The 24,291-nt window shown below is 42.6% G+C and overlaps 1 protein-coding gene across 4 annotated transcripts in view; it reads right to left on the bottom strand.

The window, feature by feature from the left end:
- Positions 1-24,291, bottom strand: part of AUTS2 (activator of transcription and developmental regulator AUTS2) — a 1,111,391-nt gene that overhangs the window by 952,955 nt on the left and 134,145 nt on the right. The gene's annotated exons all lie outside the window — the stretch shown is intronic.

The following is a 24,291-nucleotide window of genomic DNA, read 5'->3' as shown; positions in this document are numbered from 1 at the left end:
ATATGATTTACGCTCCTTGTTCAAGTGTGACATATTTAATAGATTATTCAATATTGGTTTATCCAGCTATGTCAGACTGACAGCAGCACTTAATGTTAATCAGGGGGGTGCCTATGTATCAATTTTAAGCTTCATACAGTTCAATGAAATTATCAGAGTTGCAAGACACTATCAATATGTTTTGATCTGTGTGTCAAGAGACTTGGGATGTTTGTTAATTTTTCCTTTGTGCATTTTTTTTTTCCTTTTCGCTGCACAAGATGAGGGCAGGAGCATAAGTGAGCATGAGTGCCTACCCTCTGCCTCCCCTGTTTCATGGTCTGCACACCCCAAGGCCCAGTCTATACAGATGGCCTGGGCTTTTCCCGGAGCCTGAGACTAGCTAATCCCACCAGGCCTATCCTCCTGTCCATTCCCCTGTGCTTGGAGGCTACCTAAAACCTAGGCCCCTCCTGGTAGGGACCTGTCTTTTCCGGCCACCTCATTCACCTCGTCCTCAAATTTCCTCCTCTGGGACCCAATCTCCCTCGGCTCCCTTCCTTCCTAATGGAGGCACCTGTGTCTCTCATGCCACTTCCAACAGCATACAACCTTCTCTGTGGTCCAACTTGCACTGGCTACTCCCTCTATGCCCACTGCTAACTGCAACCTGGTTCTTTCATACAAGGACTCAGTTTCCACCCCACCCCCACCCCCAGGTCTTTCTGTCATTTTATATCTCACAATATGCAGGTCCAAAGCTGGCGATATTGAGTGTGTTCTAGCTCACAAAGCTGTAACCAACCATAAGTTCACTATCTCCTGCAAAAACAAATATACACACAGAGAGGCTGGACTACCTGTGTTTGCACTGAGCAGGTAGCCTCTCCTCTCCGTGTCTATCTCATTACCTATGTTGGGCTACCCTAAGATTAAATGAAGTACTATATAAGTAAAGTGCTGAGCTAAATAAATAGCACATAGTAAGTGCTAAATATTTTTTAACTTACACTTTCTATTTTTCTTTCAGTTTTTACAATCTGGCATAAGAGGGAGAGATGGTCAGTGGCTTGGATGTGGTCAAACAGCTATTTGGGGCCATGTTCATGATTTAACCCTTCAATTCTACCAATTCTACTCAATCCCACTACATTTAGTCACCTGTAGACAAATCAAAAATCTACCAGACAACTGCCAGATACACGGTGCTATACTAAATCCCTCATAAGGTCCTGAGGGAGAGAAATAAAACTGAAATGTGGCACTTGTACAGTGGAGGATAAAGTCTAGTAGGAGGGACTGTCACGGATAACTACAATCCAATTGGCCAGGTACAGTGATGACAATACCTCAAAGTGGGGCACACTTGCCCTGGGGTGGTGAGGGGAGGGAGTCTGAAAAAACCTGAGAAAGTTTCACAAAGTAACATTTAAACTGGTCTTGGAAGATGTGGACTGAAAAGGGCATCAGGCAGCTGGTACTATACGTGCCTCAAAGTAGGTAATGCCTTTAATGATCTGAAAAGAAGACTTTACTAAATAGCGTACTGGCTAAGTAAGGTCTTGGAGGCAATGTACCTGCTGCAGGCAGCTAATGATCACATCCACAAGCCAGGGACAGAAAGACTGGGCAGGCCGCTAGACTTACAATAGGTTGGTCGCCCCCTTCCTGGCCCCTATTGATTCTACACAAAAAGGAGAGAAATGGCAAATGACCCTCATTTTCGGTCCTTCATTGTGTTGTATGCCTAAGGCCTCAGTATGGAAGGACTCATGTGGAGAAGAGAGGACTAAAACACCGACCTCAACTACTATAATCAACAGAATGTAGACGGGTCTATGGATTCTCTCTCCTAGCCCACCCTTCACATCCCACTGCACACATACACACACAACTGTTTACTGCTATGACCCACAGGCAGCTCGCTCCCTGATCTACTCTTCAATTTTCCTTAAGGTATATAAGTAGTATGGGATTATAGTGGATAATTGCTTCATGTATTTTTCCAATGACACCATTCTAACGGCAGAGGAGAGGTTTGGGAGAAACACATCTGGACATATTCCATCAGATTTTCTGGAAGAATGTCATGTCACTCCAACCTTGATCTGAGCACAACTGTGAGAAGCATGGCATCAGGTAAGTAACTGAGCTCAGACTTTCTAGGATTTAACTTGCCTCTCCACTGTTTAGCCCTTTGTCCTGAGAAGGCTGTCCTCTTGGTCTAATCTAATGAAGAGTCGCAAGGGCCAAAGTGAGCCATGGACAGTGTGTGTCTGAGCTCAGAGGTATGCTGGGGCAGGTGAATGACTAAGAAACTCACCTACCCAGGGTCAACTCAAGACAGCATAGAGACCAAAAGCAAAAACAAACAAACAAACCTAATTTAAATGTATTTCTTAAAAATCTAGCTACTTATGGAAAACAGTATGGTGGTTCCTTGAAAAATTAAAAATAGATTTACCATATGATCCAGAAATTCCACTTCTGAGTATATATCCAAAAGAATTGAAAGGGGGGTCTTGAATAAATATTTGCACACCTATGTCCACAGCAGCAATAGTCATAATAGCTAACAGGTGAAAACAACCCCAAGTGTCCAATGATGGATGAATAGATAAGTAAAATGTGATATATACACACAATGGAATATTATTCAGTCTTAAAAAGGAAGGAAATCCTGACACCTCTTACAACATGGATGAACCTTGAGGACATTACACTAAGTGAAATAAGCCAGCCACAAAAAGACAAATACTGTAGGATTCCACTTAATAAGAAGTACCTAGGAAAGTCAAATTCGTAGAAACAGAATGCAGAATGGAGCCTGCCAAGGGCTAGAAGGGAGAGGGGAATGGGAGATGTTGTTTAGTGGGTACAGAGTTTCAGTTCTGCAAGAAGAAAGGGATTCTGGAGATTGGTTGCACACCAATGTGGACTGTACCCATAGTAAATTTTATGTTTTGTGTATTTTTACACACACACACACACACACACACACACACACAAACTGTTTGGATTGCATACAACACAAAATTTTTGAAACTCAATTAAAGTGTTTCCAGATAATGTGGAATGAGGGAAGAAAGGTGAGCAGAAAAGACAACAAAACCAGTGACAAGATTCTGGCCTAAGTAGAAGCCAAAACAGCATGCACCCAATCAAGAGACAAGATCGACATTCCTCAACTATCAAGAAGGTCCTTCTAGTCCTCCAGATTCCTCTGGGGAATCCTTAATATCTACCTATCTATCTATCTATCTATCTATTTTTATTTTTTTGTTGTTGTTGTAGACAGCACAAGCGGGAAAGAGGGGCACAGGGAGAGAGAGAATCTTAAGCAGGATCCATGCTCAGTGAAGAGCCCGATGCGGGGCTGGATCCCACAACCCTGGGATCATGACCTGAGCTGAAAACAAGAGTCAACACTCAACGACTGAGCCACCCAGGTGCTCCTTAAAATCTTCTAGAGGCAATGTGAGTATATTTACATGGGCAGCCCAGAAAGAGGCACAGAGAGACCTGGCTGAGTGTGGGCTACAAAGCTGTGGAGGACAACAAATCCATCATCTGTCTTGGGTCTGACTCCATAGGCCCAAATGTAACTAAGCATCCTGAAAGCTGTAGCCTTAGGGCCAAAGCTGCTTCTTTATTTGGCAAGCTTGAAACTCAAGGGGCTGTTTGTGCTTCTTCCAAAGCCCAAAGTTAAAAACTCATCAGCTTCCTAACACTGGCCTCCACAACCACATTCTTCTCATGCTGACAACACCGTCACTAACGTGAATGGTGTTTGGCTGATAAGCGAAGTGCAATCTTCTAGGTGCTGAAGTCATACAAGTTTCGCATGCGTCAAAGTGCCGACCTTAGCAAAGACAGTCCTAACCTGGCCAGAATGCCAAGTACTTCTTTTTATATGCTTCTCCCCACACACTCATCACTTTTATGTTTTAATTCAGTACTTTCAACCCAGGTGTTAGCCAGCCAAAGTACCCTCAATCCCAGTTGTCTTTAAGAACTGCTAGGGTAAGATCCACAACCAGCCAGTTCAGCCCTGCACCTCTTCATTCATCAGCATAGGGACTCCCTTGATGGTTTAAAAACAAAAACAAAAACAAAAACAAAAACAAAAACCTCTCTGGAATAAACGCAGCTCCCCTGACAGACATTCATAATTCCAGAAGCACAGCTGGGCCTCCAGGACTCATCGCAGCTAGCAGGAGCCCATGTGACATAAATCATGTTCCTCCACTTCATGGCACTTCAGGAAATTACTGGCCAGTATTAACCTGGCCTAAATGGCTCAGAGAATTATCAAAAGCCCTCTCATTTACACTAGTAATGTCAGCAAGAACAGAATGAAGTCCACAGCCTTGAGTGGCTGGCCTTCTCATCAGGCCACCCAGTGGGTGACCACGAGAGAGTCTTTGGCCTTGGTGCTGCAGCTTCAGAAGTTAGACAAATGAGACCAGACTCCAGCTAATCTCAAAGGCTTTCAAAGTCAAGATGAAAATAAGCCCAGCTTTACATTCTTAACAAAATCTTGTATGAGTTCAATCCAGAATGTTCCCTGGGTACCTACTATGTCCAAGGTACCATGTGAGGTGCTGCAAGGAATCTCAGACCAGGAAGAACCCATCACAGCTTAAGGCAGACAAGTTAAATACAGCAGCAGAGCAAAGCAGAACATAAAACAACATCCCAAAGGAGAAGTAAAATAATGATGTTGATAAAATAGCAGCTCCACATCAGGCACTGTTCTAAGAGCATCCCACACACTAACTCGTGTGTCCCATGACCCTATGATGTGGGCACACTTACTGTCTCCACTTCACAAATGAGGAAATGAAGCTACAGAAAGCCATAGCAATCTGCCTAAGATCACACAGCCTCTAAGTGGTCAGGCCAGGGTAAGATCCCAGAGTCTCAGTCTACTGTGTCTGACATATAGTGGAGAGAGATAATGGCCAGCCAGTATAGTAGAAACGGTGGCATCTGAAATGGACCTAGAAGGATGAAGGGATATTGTTACTAAGGTAGATACGACCAAGGATGCCTTATGTGCTTGTTCTTACAAGAGCTGTCACTAATAAGCAGATGTAAACTGTACTCACATTGGCCACTGTGGCCCTGGCTCCTACCCCCACAGCATGCACTGGAGAGAAAAATGAAATCCCAAGACCCGCAGGAGTTCTACCCAATCATCCTCAACATATCACTGACTGACGTCCCTGTCACCCCCGCCCCCCAGGCATCTTCCTCCAGGCTCCTCAGCACAGTGGAGTCATCACCCTGATGAACTAGTCAATTGTGCTGAGGCAATTAAAACATCCTGATGAAGGTTCACCCTAAATATTTTTAAACCGCCTTATTAAAAGGTGTGATGCAAGTATAAGGTCGCATTATTATTTTTAAGTTCATCCTTTGCGGTCACCCATTTAGAGGTGTGAAAATAAAACTTGTGTTTCATTTCTCACTTCCCATATTTCTGCTTGATTAGCAATGTTGTATCACTGACTTTATGATGGAGGTGCATGGTGGAATAGGTCCCATATTATAATTTCACACAAACAAAAATGTATTTCTTATTCACTAGTGAGTGTTTCTAAGGCACAGGAGAGTAAAAATGGGCAATTCTCCTCATCTAAAACCAAACCAGTTTATAAGACACAAGGGAAACTCAATGGCCTTATGTAGGTGTATGCTTCTGGAGTAAATACAGATTTCTTTATTATTGCTCCTTTTCTTTTTAAAATTTGGGAAGAGATTCCATTTATACATGATTTTTAAAATTCTATCCCATAGCATTCTTTTAACACTACTTCAAAAGCTAGGCCCCCACCATGGCAGATTCAGCAGCAAGTTTACTGGCAGGAGCCTGTGTGTCACTAGCCCTTATGAAATAAACATCGTTATGGACATTTACTGTGAGGAAAATAAAAATGTCCAGGAGTAATCCTTTGGAAATCTGTAAATGTGCTACACTTTTTTTTTTTTTAAGATTTGATTTTTAAGTAATCTCTACACCCAGTGTGGGGCTCGAACTCACATCCCCAAGATCAAGAGTCACATGCTCTACGGACTGAGCCTGCCAGGCGCCCTCTCACTATAGTTTTTTAAAATTGCATGACCAGATGTAGAAATGGCAGCTCTCCAGAAACCAGTAAGTCAGGATGGTAACTAGGAACTGAATCCCAGTCTCTTCTCTCACCCCATGCCAGTATGCCACAGCAGCACAGCTACAACATCGGTCCTCACCAGTACGGGCCTTATAATTTAACAGTCTGCTGGACTATGAACTCCATAACCCACAATTTTGATTACCTTGTATACTTCTATATCCCAGGACCAAGAATAGGGTCTAGCACATAGTAGGCACTCAACAAATGGGCTGAATGAAGACAAAAAAAAAAAAAACCAACTCCATCCACCACTTAATAAACCTGAAGCACAGCCAAAATTTTATCAAAACAGCTCTACTGTACAGAGGTTGTAAAGATGCAGTAAAAGACAGCAGGACAAGAACAGGTATTTGTCTTTGCCCAAAATATTTGTCTTTGCCAGGGAAAAACTGGTCTTTGCCTGGCCAAATTCCCAACTGTGGGAGCAAAGAAGGTAGTTTCAGAAGCTAATTAGGGGTTTAAAGAATTTTCTCAGTATTCAGAGGAAACCTACATCCCCCAACCTCCTATTTGATCTCAAATCCATGTGCCTCCACACTTTATCTGTAAACAATTATCCCTTCCCCTCAGTCCCTGACCCTCCACCCCCTCCACCCCTACCACCACCCCCGCTCAATCAAGGAAATACACACAAATCACATATGAAGACAATCTCACAAAATGACTAACAGGACCAAACTATTTAACACTAGCACCAAAGGAAAGGCATTCCAGTTCACTAAATCAATAAGCAATGAAAAACAACAGACATCAACATCCCCCACAGCCAGTCACTGCCTTAATAATGAGCAGTATGTTTCAATTCCAATCACAGCCACAGTGGCCAGGCCAGACACATTACCTGACAAAGTTGGTAGGTGTTACATTTATATAGCCAGCCACACACCACCCAGGATGGCACAGAGGATCCCAGCAAATCCAGGCTAAAGTCCAGATATGTTTCATCCCTCTCAGGGCAAGGAAACAAACCACTATTGACCCAGGGGCATTTCCAGACAGCAGAAGCATGCATTTATTAGCCTTGCAAGTTATAGACTTTTTGATCCATGGACTCCAGTACAGCAAACAGATTCAAGCCAGTAGAGGGGAAAGTAGAAAGCAACTCTCTGCATTACACCATTGGTTGGCCAAAACTGAATAAAAAATCACCAGACCACTAGGAAAATTTACCTGTATTCACGTCCATTTACAACCATCTTACATGATAAGTGACTTACATATTAAGCCAAATAATTACAACTCACGACTTATTATTTGAATTTTTAGAATCTTAAAACCTAGTTTCCTATTGATAAACAAGATTGTGTTGGAGATGCTTTACTGTCACATATATTATTTTCAACGGTCAGCAGCTCTTTACACAAAGGATTTAGGTTTCTCTGCCCTCTATTAAGCTTCTCTAGAAAGCAGTGATTTATAAGTAAACAATTTAAGTGTATTAAAGGACCCCTTCTCTATGGTCTGGAATTGTGGTTTCTCTGTTCTCATTATAAAACGAAGCTTCACTTGAAAGAATTCATCTCTACTGAACTATTTTGGTAAGTTTTAATGTCAACTGTGTTTTTAACAGGAAAAGACACTTGTCTTTTGGCCAGGTCTTTATTGTTTGTGTTCATATCATATGATGAAAGAAAATTAGCACGTGCAAGGAGAAAGAAGTGATTTTCACTTTGAATTTACTAAATGTTTTTTTCTTTCATTTATTAGGCAAGAAATCAAAATGCAAGATCCATGCTGAAATTAAAGTCTCTACTGAATGTGCTCTTCTGTGCAACAGAAATAAACTCTTAAGGACCACAAAAACTGAAGACATGGGAGACTCAGGAGTCAGGTTCAGCTTCTTAAAGGCTTTCCAATCTTTGAAATGGGTCCTTCATGTGAAGTCTTTAAAAGCCACCATATAGAAGTCAACAAAAGAAGGGTCTCACTCAAAAAAAACACCTGTTGGAGCACCTGGGTGGCTCAGTCATTAAGCATCTGACTTCGGCTCAGGTCATGATCTCACAGTTCATGATCTCAGGGTTCGTGAATTTGAGTCCCACATCAAGTGAGCTTAAGCCCGCTTCCCCCCCCCCCCCCCCCCCCCCCCCCGTCAACCCTTCCTGGGATTCTCTGCCCCTCACTGTGCCCTCTCTTTCTCGAAAAACAAACAAACAAACAACAACCACCAACTGTTCACAGGTGCTGAGAAGATGTAACTCCCCAATGATGTACAACATGTGGTGGTCAAGGGTGATACCACATGTCTGAGAACTAGTCTCAAATTATCAAGGTGTTCTGCTAAATCCTCTCAATAAGCACAGCAAGACTCCCAAGGCAGACAACTGTGTGACCTTGGGAAAATTACCCAACATGTCTGTGACTCCATTTTCCTATCAACAGAATGAGGCTACCTCATAGGGTTATCATGTGGATTAAATAAGAAAATACTTGCAAGTGTTTATTACATATTCAGCAAGTGTTCTTAATATCCTAATTATTATTATCCTAACATCTGTATTTCCTTTTTTTTTTTTTTTTTTTCCTAACACAAAGAGAAACCAGGCCCTAACTCCAGGAATTACTAATAACAAGGGGAAACCGTTGAGCTGAAATGAACTAGCAAGCCCATTTCCTACCTTAGGATGTAATAAGGCTGCATAACTCATCTCTTACTCCAGGGCACACAAAGCAGAAAGGCCTATATCACCAAGTGTCTCTCCCCCGCAAGAGCTCAGAAGTGGGTTAAAAGAAAAAACTCCACAACCTTTATAGCTGAAGGAGAATATTTAGGGACAATAAGGAGACTGGAAAATTCACTGGGGCTTTCAGCAAGTAATAAATATGTCAATGAGCTTTTCTAAGCTCTGAAAAGAAGCTTTGTTCTCTGGCGTCCCCAATATATTTTCACTGAAAGGCATCCTGGCCATTCCACTGGATCCCACTTGGGAACCCAACATAGTGACAAGAGACTTTAGTTTTTAGGTCTACTCCAGATTACCTGAAGAGGTGGGCAAAGGAGTGACCTAAAACTAGATCCTGTGCCCAAGTCAGAAAGTTAATGATGCAATAAAGTAACCTACCCAAAATGTTGGAATGCAGCACTACAAAAATGGAAGGCCTATACATCTACACCTATTGATGAACAACAGCAGAAACAAAATAAAATCATCCTGGTGTCAGTCTTGTTTACATGCTAAGTGCTTCAGAGACAGACAAACAAACAAACCCAGACTGTATTTGCAATGACACCATCATTCTCCAAGTCCAGTGCTTGGGATCAGCACCTCAGTGATTACAGAATCCAGCTATCCCTCAGGTGGCCCTAGGAAGCAAACATTCTCACCCTTCAAGAACCAGATCAAAGACCACCTCCTCTGTGAAGCCAAGCTTAGTTACATTGCGTCTTGAATGCTCTGCGCTGTTCATTCAGAATTCTTTTGGCAAACTTACCCCAGAGAATTCTAACTTTTGTTTTTGTATTTCCTTGCCCTATTAGAGGGCAAAATTTGCAGAGAGGAAGTATGTATCTTCTTTTGCTTTGAACATCTGCTGAAGGAAGGAAGGAAGGAAGGAAGGAAGGAAGGAAGGAAGGAAAGAAGGAAGGAAGGAAGGAGGAAGGAACCAACGAACCAATGAACCAACGAACCAACATGTAACACAGGCTTGAGTCTTAGTCAATTCATGGGGTTGATATGTGTACTTTACTTAAAATGGCTAAAACCTACACAAAAGAAGGGTAAGGGCATAAAGAAAATGAATTAGATTGCTTCTTAATAAACTGGAGGCAAACAGTATGAGAGGAAAAGAAAAAAAGCCCACTAATCTCTGACTAATGGAATGTTAAATAAAACACTGGTATAAAAATAAGGTATACACTACTGTGTCAACATCACAGCAGAATAGATATTCAGCAGAAACACATTGTGTACTACCTACTTCTCTCTCCGAATAAATCAAAGGGATCTAATCCAATTTCAAGAAAGGATATATAAATGATAACTGACAAAACCCTGCCCAAAAGGAATCTTACATGTCAGGTAAAATGCTATATAGGGACTTACTTGGTTATGTAAATAGGAAGGAAAGTGAAATCACAGCCTGTCTTGCCAGCAACTCTATCACAAAAGAGCAATCATTACCTCTATCACCTACACAACCTCACTTCTCTGAAAGCCTTGTCACCAACAGAAATTACTTCTTCTGGTCAATCATGTCTCTTAATCCACTGAAATAGAAGCTTCATGAGAGCAGGAACTTAATTTTGTGTATAACAATATCCCCAACACTAAAATAACACCTGGCTTATAACAGAGGCTGAATGAGCATTTGTTGAATGAATGAGGAAATGAGTACGCAAAAGCAGGAGGAGGGAAGTAATTGAGGAGAGAGGGAGAATTTTCTGTCTTTGGCAAAGTCCTACATGTCTTTACAAAAGCTGCAGAGTCCAATGGCAATTCAGCCTGATTTTTCTCACAATTTTGGGGTTTAAAATATGAAAAACAAAGGTTTTATTGTTTTTTTAATCAACCCAGAGCAAATACTGACTTTTAAAGCAAAGACTTAGGTGTATCTCCATTCACTTATTCAGCATATGTTTACATTCTATCCCACGATGTTCCAGGCACCAACACTATGTGCAGGTGAAGGAACAGAAAACACGCCTAGGCACAGAAAAAGAAGATCTTGTCAGCCTCACTGTCAACAGCACTAAGACTTCGATCTACCTGATTTCCCGATCAAAACCAGCAGTCACTAGCAAATCAGCCCTGCATCAGGGCACAAAGTTCAATGCTGATTGGTATTATTCAAGACGAACAAATCGAAAAAGGTGACAAAAGCATAAAAGAGACAAGGAAAGATGCAACGAAGAAAGGTAAGAAGAACAACTGGAGTTGTCTGGCCTACAGAACAAGGTGATGTCATGAGAGGCTTCAAATACACAAAGGGCTTTTACGAGATAATCCTGAGCATTTCCACGGCTCTCCTTTGTGAATAAGGCTTGTAACAGGCATTTCCTTCTATTGACTTCAGAGATGCCTTCCTCAAGTCAGAAGTGAGTGCCAATATTTTGCCTGCTGATATGTAAGCAAGGGCTTAGCATTCCTAAAACACACAAATACCAGTTTCCTCCTTCCTAGGCTTTAGCAGGCTGTCTGCAGGCATTTCTTTCCCATCCTATAATTTCTTCTCCGCCTTTGTTAAAACCATAAGCACATCTGCAAAGACTAAACATAACACTGTAAATGACTGCCACTTCCTCCCCCCCACCCCAAATACTCCCATACTCAGCACCCTGGCTACACAAACCAGCTCACTTCACCAGCATCTTACACAGGGTTTCCATGGGGCAGGTGGCCACCTCACTACCTACAGCTGCCAGCCGCATACCCACACAGGCCAGTTGTCAGTTATCCTGACTCCACGGCTTGTGGAAAGAAAGCAGTAGATGGCTGGGGGTTGGCCAAACTGTGGTCTCTGTCTTCAAGGCTGGGTTAAATCGTGATGGTGCATGGCACACAGGGACAACTATTAGCCAAGTACGAAATCATTCAGGTTTGTAGTTCAGCATCTCTCCAACCCCCAGCCTTTACTACCCCTTCCCAAGTGTTATCCCTCCAACTACCATCACAAGATGCCCAGTGATCTATTTTCTCATCCCACGTGCCCAAAGTGTCAACCAATAAAAGACAAAGCTCTAGACTCATTCCTAGGCCCCACGGTAACCAATAAACCAATGCATCCACCTCTCACAAAAAAAAAAAAAAACCACCAGTATCAATAATCAAGAGAGACTGCTAGACAAGGAATGGGGACAACAATACAATTAACAAGGATTTCCCATGGTTCCCATCATAATGTTCCTCTTTGTGTCAACCTGAGTATCCCCATGGCAACAAATAGTAACATTAAACTCATAAAATCAAATAGCAAAAAAGAAGCTGGGTTAAAGTGAGAATTCTTCTAATTATTAAGCTCAGCAATATAACTCTTACAGCAAAGGAAATAATTTATTGGTGAGATCTTTTTCAGAGACAAGTTTCCCCACCCTTACTCCAATCTCCATGCTTAATGAAGATGATTAGTTTTTGGTGGGAGTGACTGTTGTTTTAATTAAAGACTATGAAGCAGGAGAGAGTCGGCTTATAAAGGAAACCCCAAGATACCACAACGCTCGGTGCCACCATCTCAGCCTTAGGCACCTGCCTTGCATTCCATCTCCATTACGGTTTTTCCTAATCTACCAACTAAGACACTGGATTTATAAAATGGGGCTGGCAAATTCTTGTTTGCAGCGAGACTACAGGCTCAAAATGGTCTGTTCTCCAAACCTCACCTCTGCCAGCCCTCCCCCAAACCGCTTGACAGGCGACCCTGTCAAGTCACTTAACCTCCCTGTGTCTCTAATCTCTCAGCTGAACAATTAATTGTGTTCCCTCATCTCATGGGAATGTTGAAAGAGATCACTATTAATAGACTGGTCCTTGCAAAGTTATTGGCTAATGCAAAACCTCTGTATGAGGCCTGTGTCCTGGGGACCATAGTGAGGTCTTACGGAAAGAAAAGACTCAGGGGTTGATGGAATCAGATTTAAATATCCATCCTACAACTTCTCAACTGCCAGGGACCTCAGGCAAGCTACATATCCTGTAAACTTCAGTTTCTATATTTGCAAAATGGCAAAATATACCACCTTCCCCTTGCTGCTGTTGTGAGAATCGGATGAGCTAATGTATGTGGAGTACTTAAAGTTCCTGGCACAAAGCAGGCACTCAAATGTCGGTTTCCTTTGCACTTATAAAACCTCTTGCAACTTCTCCTTGACACTCAGGCTGACAATGCCCTAGCTGAGCCCCACGGTCTCCCGCCTGAGTTCCCAAACCAGGTTTCTATGTTCCTGTTTCCAGTCTCATCATCATCCATCCTTCATCATCTATCTTGCCATGAGTGTGACCTTTGAAAATGCATCTCTCATACTATTCCCTGCTACTTAACATTCTCCAACAAATCCCTACATCCTACAGAGTTAAAGTCAAAAGCCTCATAGAGATAGAAAAGACCTTTCACTACCTGGCACTCGCTGACTTTAACCCCCACCTCCTCCAAACAGTCCTTTGCTGCTCTCCCTACCATATTATGCTCGTCATCACCTCCTGGGGCCTCCATGTGCCACATGTCATCCCACCCTTCTTTGCCACATGAGCTCCTCTCCCCACACAGTGCTGGGGTTTGGAACCAGAGGCCACGGAGGGAGGTGCCTGGCATTGACTTTCCTCAGCCTCCTCTTCTGGTTTAGTTCCTCTTCTGGTGCACTCCGCACACAGCATCACAGTAGGCGGTAAGAAGCAACACAGATCCGGCTCTGTCTTCCTAAAGGTCACTGGAAAGGATGTCCCAGCTGAGGCAAAGGAGAGCAAGCCACTGTTAGACCGTGGGTGCACAGCAGAAACCAGTCTGGGGCACGCGAGAGCTCAGCATGAGCTCACCTACAGCCCCACGCCTGGCCTGCACATCTGAGAGCCTGAGCTCAGGGAGGACTGCCAGCTCCCCCAGAAATCCTGGGAGCCCCGGTGTCTTGTCTTCTGGATACAAGCTCACCAGCTACGGAATGGAGACAGAGCTTCCTTGCGTTAGAGGGTATTTCCTGAGCCTTAATATTTGGCACAACACCACAACCGACTTTTGGATAAGCACTGCTGCCAGCTCAGTGATGAAAACACCACCCACAGTTCTGGAGTTCCCTGCCGACTTACAAAGGTCTTTCACAAACATCACCCGTACGGAACCCTCACAGCATCCCAAGTTATTGGCATCCCCATTTTATGGGGAGCAGAGCCTAGTTCCTCCCTGGACCCACCCGCCATGCCTTGTACACTCAGAACTGTCCAGCCCAGGAGCCCCTGAGGAAAAGAATTAACTGAGCCTCTTTAGAACTTGGCAGCTTCCCGAATCACTCCTCTCGTCCTTTTCATGGAGCGCAAAAACAAACAAACAAACAAACAAACAAAAAACAGGTCAACGGGAACAATTTCCAACTCACTGGCGCAAGGTAGGAAAATGTGCGTGTTACATGTATCCAGATGCACCCAAGGTAAAACCGCATGAGAGCAAGCCAAGCCAGGCGATCCCTGCAAAGAAGTGGAAGGAAACCCCCCTTTCTGCACTTCTTATGTGCCAGGCACTGTGCTTCCCATTCTCATGTTATATCATCATACAGCATCTTTCCAACGGTGAGGTAGAAATTACCATCCCTAACTCATAATGATTAAAAACTGAGGTGACAAGAGGCTGACTGGCATTACACCATTCAATGGAGCCAATATCTAAACACTGGATATTCCTTTATATATATATATATATATATATATATATATATATATATATATATATATATTCCTTTACATATTATATATATTATATATATATATAATATATATATTATAAAAATATATATATATTTTTTTTTTTTAAGTAAATTCTACCCCCAACAGAGCTCAAACTCCCAACCCCAAGATCAAGAGTCCCATGCTGTACCAACTGAGGCAGCCAGGTGCCCCATAAACCCCAGATATTTCTAAACTCTACGCAGCACAGAGTCCTTGTTCAGGAAAAGCACAGAGTCCTTGTTCAGGAAACATGGCTTCCTTAGAGAAAGGTATGCTGGAGATACACAATTACAAGTTAATATCATCTAAAACACAAATAGCAGCCACAGCTCCAGCCCCACAGCACACTGCATATCCAAAATACTCCACTTCATTTCTAATTTCCCTTCTAATTTCCTGAGAAATTTGTATTAGTCCCATCTCTTTACCCATTGATAAAGAATGCTTTCCTCTCTAAAAGTCATATTTTTCCATCAATGACCTGAAGGACTAGAGAGCAAAAGAACACTTCTGAAATTGACAATTTTCCATCCTCTCAAAGATTAATTCACTATAGTTACCCACGAGTGTCACAATTTCAAGAAACCATTTTTTAACCCAACAATTATCCTGATCAAAATAAGTCTCACACAAGATTCTGACCTTAAATACTGAGGGTAAGCAGCATTGATTAAAAGCCTTAAACTTATCCTTTTATTGGCAAACACATTCAGGGGCAGTTATTCACGGCATCTGGTTCAGAAATTAGATACAGAGTTAGCTGTAGATTGATTAGTGCTTAGTATAAAGAAGAAAAAGACTAATTCCTATATTATTCCTGGCTCAGCAAGCGACAGCCTTGGCTTGGATCCATGACAAGGGGCCCAGAGAGACTCCAGGCCCCATCTGTACAACAGGAAAGCCGGGCAAGCCAAAGCTGTGTTCTGACAAGTTGTGTTTCCTCCCACTGGGAGACTGAACACCTCTGTAGAGAGCCAGGGTCCACCCCAGCCTGTTCACTCTCCCAGCCGGCAAACATCCCACTCTTGCTACAGAATACACTTCAAGGAACCAGTGCCACCTCAGCTAAACTCAGAGAAAGGCTCCTTAGCCAGCACTGGGGCCCTGTCTGAGCATCTAAGGAAGAGGAATTAGGGCACACTATGGAAGAAAGGGGCAGAGAGGTAATGGGGCAAAGTAGCACCTGTGCTGACTGACCACCGTCATGATAATACTTCTAGTGAGTCCTGTGTGCTGGGCATTATAACAAACACTTTATGTGGATTAAGTAACACATTTAATCCTTGCAACTCCATTAGATAAGTACTATCGTATCACCATTTTTAAAACAAGGTACCTGATGAGGACACAGAAAGGCTAAGTAAAGTCCAAGGTAACATCCAGCCACTAGTGGTAGAGATAGGGTTCAAACCTAGGAAGTCTGGGTTTTAGACTCTTGTTATCATAAACCCTATACTGTACTTTCTCAAGATGGTACCTGGTAATATAGTTGCCATAAACTGAGCAAGCACCTGTGTTGTCAATTTCTATGTGGTTAAAAAGTTTGTAAACTGAGAAACAATCCTGTAAGTTCAACCACTAATCAGTTAAGGCCTGAGGTTCAGACAAATAATCCTAACCTTTCACCCACCCACCTCCAAAAAAAAAGCATCACTTAAACTTGACAATTACTTTTGTTTTCCTGGTGTTTTTTAGTAAACTCTCAAAGAAGATGTGCAATTCACTTTTCTAAAACAAAGTTTTGGCCTGTACTGCATGCTATTATCCATGCTCCTTATCCTCCGATGCCCCCCCCCTATTTTGTTCCTTCCATACTTTCCACTGCTGGTTATTACAGCACAACAGGTTCTGAGGACTGGAAGCATCGGATTTCTATTTTAGCCTACTCCCTAATCTCTGGGTGACCTGTGACAAATAAGTACCACAATTCTTCAAAACTCTGTCCTCCCTAATCCGTAAAACAGAGCTAATGCCACCAGCCTCTGTGGACCATTCAGTGAAACGGTGCTTATGAAACACCTGGCTCATAATAGGCAATCAATACTTGTTAGCACCCGCTCTGCCTCCTCCCTTAGGTCAGACCTTCAGCCTGAACACCAAGAGCTCCAGGAGCCTCCACTCTGATTCTCCCAGCTCCCCACCCACCTCGCCACATAGTCACACACAAACCAACTGCAGGGAGTGACTTCTGTGTCAGCAAGTCTTAAATTTGAGCCTCATCATAAACAGAATGAGAAAACAAGTGAATGCACCAAATGTATTACAGAGGCTACACAAATGGGGGTTATTGTCACAACCTGAATATCTGCAAGGTATTCAGATTCCTTGTAAACTCCTCCTCATCCCCAGGCCCTGCATTCCAGATACTTCTCAACTTGTCTGTTCAACCAGCCCCTTCAGCCCCATTCAAAGAATCCGATGTGGCCCATTCTTTTTCTGTAGCTCTCCTGCCTCCTCCTTTCCTGCCTGTAATGCCAGGGTGGTTTTTAAAACAAATGAGAATGGCACTCAGGAAGCAAAATGAATTCACTTAGCTCTGTGCTCCCTTCTCCCTTGCTGTTATTTATTTTTGTGTATTTCACTAGAAGCAACATTTGTCAACATGGCAGCCCAGAAGCCGCAAGCCAGAGAGAACCGTTTTTGTATAAAACAAATAACGTAAGCAGTGCAGGAGTGGTTTTGAATAAAGCTGCCATATGAACGGCCACAAAGTGCAAAATGGTGGGCCCCTGTGTTGGGCGCAGCAGCTGCTTTGACACCAAAAAATAAATACTTTAGAGGGGGAAAACTAAACTGGCTATTCACAGAGAAATTTAAAGAATTTCCAACACATGATCCAGCAACAGCAAAACTGGCATAGTCTACAACTAAAAAGAAGACAAAAGAAAGTAGGGTCTTCAAGGGGGGAAGAGGGTGGAGGGACAACAACAGGGATGAAAATGTTCTAATACTGTGGTGATGCTTGCACATATTTTAGTAAATATACTAAAAGCCACTGAATTGTACATTTTAAGTGGGTGAGTTCTATTGTATGTGAATTAGATCTCCTAGCAGTTCCAAGGAAGGCGAGCAGAGGCTTCACAGGAATATAAGTGGGGAGAAAGGAAACATAGCCTGAATCGCCCTCCCTGACCTTCAGGTGCCTGAAATGCACCAGCCTGACATGTGTGTAAGCCCTGCACTAAGAACACGGCATGTGCCATGCCATTTAGTCCCAACAAACAACTAACTCTCCAGATAGCATTCCCAAGTGCACAGGTGTGGAACCCAGGGCTCGAACACATCTAAGGTGACCCCGCTTCTAGTCAGGTATTTGTCACCAAGGCCCACACTCTTTCCACCTCACCCCAGAGCCTCCCTGGTCACATGATCAAATCACTGAGGAACAGGGTGATTTTTTTCTCCAATAAATAAAACTTACCCATAAGCAAATTGATTTACTGAAACTAGTCACAAGAGCTTTCTGATACACTGACCATTTCTCTCTATTCCTCAAAAGACACCAAGAACAGGCTTGTTTGGGGCGGGGGGTTGTTTTATTTTGTTTTTAATGTTTTATTGATTTTTTAGAGAGTAGGGGGCAGGAAGGGGTGGAGAGAGAGGGGCACAGAGGATCCGAAGCAGGCCCCGTGCTGACAGCAACGAGCCCAACGCAAGGTTCTAACCCACGTACTGTGAGATCATGACCTGAACAGAAATCGGACTCTCAACCAACTGAACCACCCAGGTGACCAAAGTTTGTTGTTTTTAATGACACAGTTTTCTCTATGAACCTGACTCACTCTACATACAGTGTTGCCCTCAGGGACTCCCAGGACAGCTGGGGCACCTGTTTGGCCCAAGTTGCACACTTGTATTTTAATAGCTATCGTGTCTCTTCCTCCTGTAGTCACTGAGCATTCCTTGTAATTGTCTATGCATCATCCAAATATAAAATGCCTCTTTCAACCCGTATATACGTGACTAGGGAAGGAAGGGACCAAAGGGAGCTTCACCAGTCACTGTTACTACAAAAGTAAAATTCAAGAATTTTGTGAAAGCTATTTGTCAGTCAATGGCCTTTTCGATTTTATAACCAGGCTTTCAAAAGTTACCTGTCATACATCGGATCCATGGATAACTGAGATTTTATGACAATTAATAATGATTACTATTAAATCCAACTTTCATGTGACTTTTAATTTTTGCAAACTACCAGGTTACACTAGCCTTTTAAAAAATTACAGATGTGGTCCCCCACATACCTAACTTTCCCACCTACTTTATTCCTCTGTACAGATGCCTTATCTAGGAAAAGCTTTATCCTAACAGTGTGTGGACTTTCCTGAGATAAGGAATGTAAAAGTCTGTTTTTAAAAACTTTTTTTTTTTAACGTTTATTTATTTTTGAAACAGAGAGAGACAGAGCATGAACAGGGGAGGGTCAGAGAGAGAGGGAGACACAGAATCCAAAACAGGCTCCAGGCTCTGAGCTGTCAGCACAGAGCCCAGCGCATGGCTCGAACTCACGGACCGCGAGATCACGACCTGAGCCGAAGTTGGGCGCTCAACCGACTGAGCCACCTAGGTGCGCCTAAAAGACTGTTTTTAAAGGGAGCATGATCTCTTCCTCCCATGCTGAGATTCTGTTAACAAGAACGCTGACCACAAAAAATTCAGTAAGTCAAATTTCATATTAAGAAATCATTCTATCTAGAATGGATTTGGCTTTAAAATCTTTTTAATTTGGAAAGAAAACAACTAACAATGCTAAACCATCTACTACTCTACCTAGTACAGTAACCCTGTGAAGTCTGCATGCTTCATCCCCATTTTACAGATGGAAAAAGAGGCCTAACAGAGCTCTGGGAACCTATTAGCCAAATTCTCTCTCTCTCCCTCTCTCTCTCTCTCTCTCTCTCTCTCACACTCACACACACACACACACACACACACACACACACAAAATGGCAGGTCTTAGCTTTGAACCTGAATCTGTGTAAGAGCCAATCAAGGACTGCAAGGTGGTAAATTCTGAGTGAGCAACTTGCTCCCGTATAAAATAGAACTGATAATACCTTGAAATCATCCTGAAAAAAAAAAAAAACAAAAAAAACAAAAAAAAAACAAGATCATGTTCATAATGCGCACAGTCCAGAGCTTACATTCAGCAAATTATTCATGTTTTGTTTCCATCACATCATTTTATACTTCTACGCCATATTATAATAGCCAGCCATTACTGAGAACTTACTATGTGCAAGGTACTTTTCTGAAATACCCCATCTGAGGTCACAACACAATGGCACAGGTGGGATTCAAACCCAGGCAGTCTGTTCTACCCACTATTTTGTTAGGCAGAAGTACAGAAAGCTAACTTTGCAGATAACAGTATCAGCTCCCATTCACTAAAGCCATGGTTCTCAAAGTGTGGTCCTTGGACTAGCAGCACTGGTGTCAACTCGGAACAGGAAGATAGAAACATGCAAATTCCTGGGCACTGTCCCTAACCTCCTAAATCAGAAGCTCTGGGGGCGGGCCAGGCATTCTGTGTTTTAACAAGTGCATCACAGTCACCTGGAGGTCTTGTTAAAACACAGATTGTTGGGCCCCAACGATACACATGCTTAGGTTTCTGGCAGAGGCAAAGAATCCAGACGATGCTCAAACACAAAACTGCTAACAATGCCACGCTCTGCTACCCAGCTCTAGTTTCTCTTTGGCCACCGGCCATCTGCACTCAGTTACTAAGGTGCAGACTTACAATGGCTGAAATGGGCGTCCCACCTCCATCATCTGAAAATGCATGTTTGCCCCCATAAACTCCATTCTCAACACCGTAGTCAGAGTCTACTTAACACTCGCCCAGTACGGCTCTACCTCTCATTCAGCAAAAGCCAAAGTCCTTACAGTACCTACAAGGCTCAATATGATCCATGACAACTCCCCCGCCCTGCTGCCAACCTCTCCCTGGACTCTCCTCCCATCTCTGTCTGTCCACTTCGACCTCCCACTCTGCTCCAACCACACTGGCATCCTGGCTGTTCCCCAAACATGGCAAAAGGTACCCACTTGAGACACGTAAATGTCACTTTGGAGAGGCTTTCCCTAACCCCACACTTCCATCCCAGCACACACTTACTCCTAAACCCTGCATTATTTTTCTCCACAGAATGTATTACCATCATATATATCAAATATTCACTTGTTTACCTGCTTGTAGCTTCTTTCTCCCAAGTAGAAGGTAAGTTTCATGAGGGCAAAGACTATTTTGTTTGTTGCCATCATAAAAGGCAAGAGAGACAGGTACCTGTGAAGTATCCATAACCATATGCTAAGTGAATGAATAAACGGAAGAATTCACTTAATCCCAAATGGTTACCCCAATTAGCCAAATGCTATTTAAAAAAATGTTGATGCATTAACTGGCATTGTTTTTGTCTTTTTATTACCAGTAACACAATTGGGCAACACAACTTCCAAACCAACACAGAATACTTAAAATCCCATGTCTCTGGAAGAAATGCCATGTACCATGGAAACTGCAAGATTACTCTTTTCTGAGCCCACACAAATATTACTTCCCCCCCGAATGTAATTTCTAATTTACAGCTCAAAAAATATAATCTATATTGGAATTTGCATAAAACTCAACAGACCTGCCGCAAGATATTAAATTTTAAATTTGCATGCAAGAATGACCAAGTAATATTAGTCTAGCCAAGGAGATGGTGTCTGTAAACTTGAGAGCTTGCAGATGTAATGAGAAGAAAAATTGTACACTTCAATGAAAGCAAGTTGATTAAAATGCTCTGATGCAGTTGTAACAGTGTAAGGGAGGCAAAGTGCATTTCAAATTTCATAACCTGGACTCTGATAACATAAGATAAGATTCACTGCTCCAGAATAGGGCAATGGAGCATCCACTCCAACTGTAAATAGAACCAGGTAACCAAAGTAAATAGCCCAAGAGACTGAATGTGCCTATCTGGCCCTACATTCCCTGAAGAGCCCTGTGGAGCAAGGAGATACATAACCCCCAGTGACTGACAGCAACAGCAACACGGTAACGTTACTGATCTCTCCAGCTGTACAGCCTGAACCATGCACTGTAAATGTGTGTGGGTGTGGTGTTCTGTTTTGTTTTGTTATAAAGAATAAGGCTTGCTTCCTCTTGGGAACTCCGAAATGTAAGGGCGAATTGCTCAATGATCTGTTCTACAACCACCAAGGTATGGGACTAAGAAGCAGAGGTGTTTAAGGCCTCTGCTCTCAAGAAGTAGCGAAAGACAGTGCAGCACTTTGCAAAAGGTGTTCTGCGAGCAGAGCACGGTGTTCAACAGGTCAATGGCCAAAATGGGACTCGGACCCTTCTGAGGAGCCTGTTTACATTGGTTTAGTCTGTTTTTTTTTTTTATTGGAGAGGTTGGGGGGATATTTTATTTCAAAGAGTCCTAGTGCTCTTAACATGTGAAAATCACTGGCCTAATGAAATAGATTCTGAAGAGAAGTCAGGAATTGAATAATCAAATACTAATCCAGGCACGATGCCTTGCTGGTTGTGTGACCTTGGTCTACTCCACCTCGCCAAGCCCCATCATCAATAAATTCTAGTCCTAGATAGTTACTCAAGAGAGATGAAAGCATACCTACGCAAGGAAGTGTACGTAAATGTTCACAGCAGCTTTACTCATAATAGCCCTAAAATGGGAATAATCCAAAATCCCATCGACAGGAGAACGGTTAAACATGCTGTAGGTCATCCATACACACAGCAGTAACAAGGACCAGACTCCTGACACCCGCCAACAACACGGATCAACCTCAACGGCATTATGCTGAAAGAAGCCAGACGTAAAAGAGTACGTAATATATAACTCCATGTAAATAAAATTCTAAAAAAGAGAGCACTAATCTGTGGTGACAGGAAGCAGGACCAGTGGTTGCCCGGGGCCAGGTGTAAGAATAGGGGATTAACTGGGAAAGAGACAAGGGAATTTTGGGGGTGACAGAAATGTTCTATATCTTGATTACTGTGGTGATTACAACTCGAAGCTCACAGAACTAACTGCTGTATACCTAAAATGGATGCATTTTATTGCATGTAAAATTGAAGTTGAAAAAAATATATGTCCTCCCTAACCCACGACAATGTTATTAAGGAACAAATGAGAGAGGTGATATGTGGAAGTTTAATACACAGGCACAGGGCTTAAACAGGTAAAGGACAAAGCCATTAGCAAACAACACATTTTTCATTCCAAGAGCCAAGAGCGTGGCTCAGAAGGCAGCCCTGCCTGTTAACAATGATGAAAGAGAAGTATTGGCACTTTCTTCGTGCCAGGCACTTAAGACCTTTACATCATTCCCAACTCATCTAATCCTCACAACAATCCTCCGAGGAAGGCATTATTATTTCCATATTACAGATGAGGAAACGAAGGCAATGAGAGGTCAGGTAATTTGCTCAAAGCTGTCTGAAACGCTGGAGAATACAATTTTTGGATAAGTGAAAGAGAGTCTCACAGGTAGCAAAGTACTGAGCCTGGAGAGCTGCTTTCCCACCTGAACACAAGTAAGTACAAAAGTGCTGCCTCCACACCAAACCACCAGTCCACAGAAAACCTTCCCAGTCAGCAGAGTACAAAGTAAATTACACAGGAGACACTCCTTTTCTCATGGATTTCAAGAACAGCACATAAAGAGACACTAGAGCAGAAAAAGAAAAGTTGGTAACACCTGTACACAAGTCATAAAAGCAGTTCACGGGCAACACGTAATTAGCATAATGAACTACCTACCACGTGAGGCTTTATTCAGTTTTAAATGTATTCTCGCCCAAACAGCAACCCTGAGAAACAGTATTATGATAACCATTTTATGTGTGAAGAAACCAAGGCTTATGGTAAGATAACCTGCAAAGGGCACACACTGCAAGCAAGAGCTGGAACCCATAGATGAATCAAAGTTGGGTATCTTCAAAGCTAGTACTGCTGTTTACATTTACTCCCACCCCAAGCTCAGTGAAATCAACGTGTTGAGGAAATCACAGAAAAAGCAATGAAACTATGGACATCCAACTAAGCCTAAGTTGTCTCCAACCGTTCCAATATTTTTCTAAGAACAAAACAGCCAATGTCACTTAATGAGCACGTGTGAGACACAGTGCTAAGGGCTTTAGATATGAATTAAGTAATCTTCACAACAGTCTAACAACGTGGAAAGAAAAAAAAAACAACTTTCCACCTAGAATCATGTACGGGGGCTGCATTATCTTTCAAAATGAAAGGCAAAATAAAAGACACATAAATAAAAAAGAGTACTTACTACCCATAGACATTCCCTAAACAAAATTAAATGAATTATAAACAAAGAAAGTGATAAACATAAAGGTAAATCTAAAATACCATCTGTAAAAACGGATAATATAGTGTCTAACCTATATGTTTACAAAAAGGCAAAACTAAAATACTGAACTAGGTTGCAGGGAGGGAGGTGATCAGAGTTCAAGGCTGGCTACCTGCACTGTCCACGGTAAAATGGATTAACTTCAGGGGCACCTGTGGGGCTCAGTCGGTCAAGCATCTGACTCTTGATTTCAGCCCAGGTCATGATCTCATGGTGTGTGAGTTTGAGCCCCACATAGGGCTCTATGCTGACAGCACGGAGCCTGCTTGGGATTCTCTTTCTCCCTCTCGCTCTGCCCCTCCCCTGCTCATGATGTCTCTGTCTCTCTGACAATAAAGAAATAAATTTAATAAAAAAATCTTTTAAATAAAAATTTTAAA

The sequence above is a fragment of the Panthera leo genome, chromosome E3 (genome assembly GCF_018350215.1).
Source record: "Panthera leo isolate Ple1 chromosome E3, P.leo_Ple1_pat1.1, whole genome shotgun sequence".
NCBI classification, from domain to species: domain Eukaryota; kingdom Metazoa; phylum Chordata; class Mammalia; order Carnivora; family Felidae; genus Panthera; species Panthera leo.
The sequence above is the reverse complement of the archived record's forward strand: the minus strand, read 5'-3'. Positions and strand labels throughout refer to the sequence as shown.